A 6,000-nucleotide genomic window follows, 5' to 3' on the forward strand; every position below is an offset into this window, starting at 1 on the left:
AACTCAACATTTACAGCGATTCACAAGTAGTCACCTCACAGATAACAGGAACTATCAAGCCAAAGATCCCACCATGAAAAAGTATTTGGATAAAACCAAGGAACAGCTCCGACAACTCGGGTAATATAAGATCTGTCACATACCCCGCGAACAAAATGCCCGAGCTGACGCACTCTCGAAACTAGCCAGCACCAAACCAGGGGGCAACAATAGAAGCCTCATCCAGGAAATGCTACAGAACCCGTCAATCTCGGAAGAGGAAAAAGTCCTAGCCATAACAAGTCAGGACCAAGGATGGACGACCCCCATAGTCAACTACCTCAAAGCAGGAACACTCCGCGCAGAAGAAAAGGAGGCAAAGAGGTTAAAAAGGGAGGCACAGTACTACACCATCATAAACAACATCCTGTACAAAAGAGAGATCTCAATACCATTACTAAAATGCGTGCCGACCTCCAACACATGGGAAGTGCTAGAAGAAGTACACGACAGCATTTGTGGTAATCATCTCGGAGCACGAGCTCTCACCAAAAAAGTACTCCGGGCGGGATGTTATTGGCCAACTCTACAGAAAGAAGCTACAGAATTTGTAAAGACATGTCCACCATGTCAGAAACATGCCAACTTTCACATCGCCCCGCCAGAAGTGCTCATCAGCGTGACTTCGCCTTGGCCGTTTGCAAAATGGGGACTCGATCTTCTCGGCCCCTTCCCCCAGGGTTCAGGACAAGTTAAATTTCTCAGAGTAAGGGTAGACTATTTCACAAAGTGGATCGAGGCAGAGCCCCTAGCCAACGCCACCGCCCAAAGAAGCCGGAAATTCTTATATAGAAACATTGTCACAAAATTTGGGATTCCATATTCAATAACCACAGACAATGGCACTCAATTCACAGATGCAGACTTCAGAAAACTAGTAGCCGACTTAAATATAAAGCACCAGTACACCTCCGTTGAACACCCACAAGCCAATGGACAGGCCGAAACCGCCAACAGGGTTATATTGGCTGGGTTAAAACGGAGATTACAAGATGCAAAAAGAGCTTGGGCAGAAGAGCTTCCACAAGTCCTATGGGCGTATCGAACAACGCCACATTCCACCCCGAAGGAATCCCCCTTCCGGCTAGCATATGGAATAGAAGCAATGATCCCAGTTGAGATCGAGGAAGGATCGCCTAGAGTGGTTCATTACAATGAGGGAGCAAACTCCCAACTTCAGAGGGAAGAGCTCGACCTACTACCCGAAATCCAAGAAAGAGCTCTGATGCCAGGGCATCTTGGCCAGTTTCACTGGCCTTTTCTTTACTGTTTTTAGGTTAGTTTCATGCATTTCTTTAGGAAATAAGCTAGTTTTGGGTAAATATTCACTTATGCCTTGACTCAAGCATACATTGTGCATTTTACATGATTTCATGAGGATTTTGCATAAGTTTAGTGACAAATATTATGTTGCATTACTCATGACTTAGACTAGAGCTTTGATGCACTTTGTTGCTTGATATCAGGACCAAAAAGAAGTAAGAAAAGGGGAGGTAACTTGCAAGATTAATGAGAAAAGTGATTGCCAATAACACTCTCAAAAAGCCATCAATGCCCACGTTAGAGAGTCACGTTAACCAAGTTAACATGAACTCTAACGTGGAGAAAAGAAGTTGAGCCAACGTTAGTGACACTTAACATTGTCACTAACGTTGGCAATTACTCTTATGTGGCCACGTTAGAAGCCACGTTAACCTAGTTAACGTGGCCTCTAACGTTAAGGGGGGAGGGAGAGAAGCCAACGTTAGTGACACTCAACATTGTCACTAACGTTGGCCTATGGTGCTAAGTACCACGTTAACTCCCACGTTAACTTGGTTAACGTGGGAACTAATGTAGAGGATGAAGAGTTGTCGACAACGTTAGTGACACTCAACATTGTCACTAACGTTGAAGCAACCACACAACCCCCAAGAGTCACGTTAACTTCCATGTTAACTTGGTTAACGTGGAAGCTAATGATGAGAAATGAAGGATGAGCCAACGTTAGTGACACTCAACATTGTCACTAACGTTGGGATGGCTAAAAGATGGCCACGTTAGAAGCCACGTTAACCTAGTTAACGTAGACTCTAACGTGAGACCTAGGGGCACATTGGAACGTTAGTGACAATGTTGAATGTCACTAACGTTCTCGAAGGATGGCAAAGGCCACGTTAGAAGCCACGTTAACCTAGTTAACGTGAGTTTTAACGTGAAGCAAGAAGGGGCACACTGGAACGTTAGTGACAATGTTGAGTGTCACTAACGTTCTCGAAGGTTGACAAGGCAACGTTAAAAGCCACGTTAACCTAGTTAACGTGGGTTTTAACGTAAGGCAAAAGGGGTGCATTGGAACGTTAGTGACAATGTTAAGTGTCACTAACGTTCCCAAACTTGGACTTTCACTAAATGATTAACACTCCTTACGCCCTGAGCTTAAGTCTCTGCCCACTCCGCACTTTCTCTCTGCAAGCAAAGCCAAGCCCAAATAAAGAAAGGAACTGCTTCAAACTCAAGATCCAAAGGCCCAAGACTTGAAGAGCGAACTAGAAGCTGAGAAGAGTAGTATATATAGGAGTAGCTTTGAATTGTAAAATAGTTCTGGGGGGCTGAAGAACCACTCTCTGTATTTTACTTTCTTTGCAATTTCTAGTTTTATGATGTATTCTCCATCCTTGTTTTCATTTTCAAGAGCTATGAACAACTAAACCCCTTTCATTGGGTTAGGGAGCTCTGTTGTAATTTGATGGATCAATACTAATTTTCATTGTTCTTCTTCTATCTTTCCTCTTGATTTTACTTGAAAGCTTTCGATCTTCATCCAACTGAGTAGTTATCTTGGTAGAGAAGCTATTCAAACTTGGATCTCTTTTGAACCTTGGAAGAGGAATGAAGAGATCAAGCTAGAAATGCTTTCTCATGCTGGACCAAATTGGGTTTGGATGGGTATGTGACTGTAACCCTCTCAATACTTGGTTTGGGAAATGCATGTGGTATAATCAGTGACCACACTTCATCTCTTCTCATGAGCAATTGACCAAGGAATTGGCTATTGATCAAGATTTGAGAGATTGAATTGCAAGGAATTGCAATTCAATCACTTAAGATTGCCAAGGAGATCAATGAGTGCATTGATTGAGGAAGAGATGAAAATGAACTTGATCCGGAGAATTGCAACATCTCCTAAGCCCAATGAACTCCCCATCTCTAATCTTACCCATTCTCTTACAAGTCCACAGCAAGAGGGGAGGATTTTAAGCACTACCAACCACCGTGATAAAAGAAAAACGTCAAGCTAGTGACGCTAAAGAAGCGCTTCATGGGAGGCAACCCATGTTTTATATGCTTTCAGATGATAATGAATAAGTCAATCTTTATGAGCTTCAATCCAAACTTAACAAACAATTGGTGAAAATCTTCTTACGCAGAATATAGTGAGGAACAAGTTTGGTGTTCAAAGCAAACCAAGTTGCATGCTAGTCTTGGGAGCTTTGAACACAAAACATTCATCACAGTGCTTCAAACTAAGTTTGGTGTCACCCCATGGTGCCACCAAAATGCATATAAGGAACCACCAATAGTTAGTTAGTTAGTTGGAATTCATAAATAAACAATCAAATTCTTTCTTTCATTTTATTCTAGCCATAGAGTTTAATTTTTTTTATGATATTAATTTCCTTAATTCAAATCTTTATAGGAAAGGAAAAGACGTATGAAAAGGGATTGATTGGACAATTAAATGGGGAAGATTTCGCCACTTAATGAAGAGTACTACACACATGTCTCAAGAGGGAACGCATGGGGAAACGCTGCCATGCAACATTGGAGAAAGAAGACCCTTGAAGATCGAACCAATCACTCTCATTAAGTGATGATCCTTGTCTTTCCTTCATACACAACCCCATCCGTCCATTTAGTAAACATTCATGCAATCTACACTCTTCATTCACTCATAATTTTCTTATATAAGTGAACCTTAGTGCATGCTCACTCCTCACTTTCAAATCCCTACTCTCCACACTTCTATTGGCACATTAAACCCTTCATCACACATTGCTTTAACCAACCCACTCTTCATCTATCCGAAGCCTCAAACCCCCTCAAACAACAACTCAAGTCATGGCATCATCAAGCTCAAAGAGGCAAAAGAGGAAGGAACCTATGATGAGTACTCCTTTTGATGACAAAAGATTCAAGACTGCCTTTCATGAGCATGAATTTGAGCGGATAAGTGCCAGAAGGATATTGCCAGAATTAATCTTCCAAATCAATGCCAATGAATCACCACAGATTTGGAGAAAAATCGAACAGAGGGGGTGGCAATTGCTCACCAGTCCAGAGGGGAAGATCAATGGAAACCTCATCAAAGAATTCTATGCAAATGCAGTTAGAGAGGATAAGACCAAAGCCCCAACCTTCAAAAGCTATGTGAGAGGAAGGGAGGTGGACTTCAGCCCAAGTGCCATAACAAGAGCTCTTCACTTGAAATCACCTCATTTTGATGAGGAGAGTTATCAGGCAAGGATAAGTAGAAGCCCCGATAAGGATGAGCTTTCAGAGATAGCATCAGATATCTGTGTCATAGCCGCTGACTGGGAGAGGTATTCAGATGGGAGACCAAAATTCATAAAAAGGGGAGACCTTCACCCTAAGGCTAAAGGGTGGTTTGAGCTTGTAAGGAGGTCCATCCTACCAGCTGCTAATAATTCAGAGGTCAACATCAATCGAGCCACTATGGTACAATGCTTAGTACAAGGTGGGGAAATCAAAGTGCATGAGCTCATTGCCGAAGGGATTCAAGAGTCAGCTGAGAAAGCTGACTCAGGTGCCAGACTTTGGTAACCCAGCACCATTCTCCGCTTGTGCAACAAGGCCAAGGTAATATTTGAGGATAGCAGCCCAGACTGGGTGAACCCAGGGAGGCCAGTCACACTCGAGCGAATGGTCTATACCACACCGGCTCAGCAACTAAGAAGGCCACATATAGGAAGGCAAAGGGCCCAGGAAGGAGCTCATCAAGAAGAATACCATCAGGAAGAATATCAACAAGAAGAGCATCATGACCCAGCCAACTTGAATATGACTCATCTTCTAAGAGCCATTGAAGATTTAGGACAGAGACATATGGAAGGACAAGAGCAAATACTAAACCGGCTGAGTCAACAGAAAGCATGGCAAAAACAACAAATGGAGCAGCAGCAGGAACAATACTCCCAGCTTACTCAAGCCATCAACCAAGTGAATGAGAAGCAAGAGATTCAAGAGAAGCACTTGCAAGAGCTCAACCAACGGCAGATAGCCCAAATGAAAACTTTCAATGAGTTCAGTGTACTCAATGAAGAAAGGCAACTACATAGGGAGAAGTTCTATGTAAACACTCAAGCCGAGTTGAACTACATGACCACTAATATGCATCATCTACACTATGCCATCCCCACATATGATGAGGTCCAGAAAGAATTTGTAGAACAAGAAGAGAGGAAAGTGAAACAGCAAAAGGAGACACTCAAGAAGAAGATGGAAGATAGTGGTTTCTGGAAGAAGCTGCTTGGAAAAGGCAAAGGAAGTGGGAGCACAAGCACTCAAGAGAGACACAATGAGGACAAGCAAGGAGGGGAGCACGGGCATCCACATGAATGAAAGGTGGTGGAGTTCCTTTTAGTCCATTGTTTTATATGCTTTAAATAAGGAAGATCTTGTATGAAATAGAACCTGCTTCCATGTTATGTTTAAACTTTTTAAAATTCTGTCTTTTAAGTTTTCCTTCTGAATAGGTCCATGATTTCTGGTTTAAATGTCACTGCATCATTCCCTTATTTACTTGTAAGCTTGTCCCTTTTTATCAAATGAAGAAGAGAATGTTTATGTTTTTAAAAGACCAGAGTAGGGTTCATATTGTGGAAGTGCATTCATGAATCTTTGGGGTAGTCATAAGTTAGCTAAGTTGGTTCAACCACAAGGCTAGGAGGACAACTATCT

Source organism: Arachis ipaensis, chromosome B10, assembly GCF_059453495.1.
Source record: "Arachis ipaensis isolate K30076 ecotype BB chromosome B10, ASM5945349v1, whole genome shotgun sequence".
Classification (NCBI taxonomy): domain Eukaryota; kingdom Viridiplantae; phylum Streptophyta; class Magnoliopsida; order Fabales; family Fabaceae; genus Arachis; species Arachis ipaensis.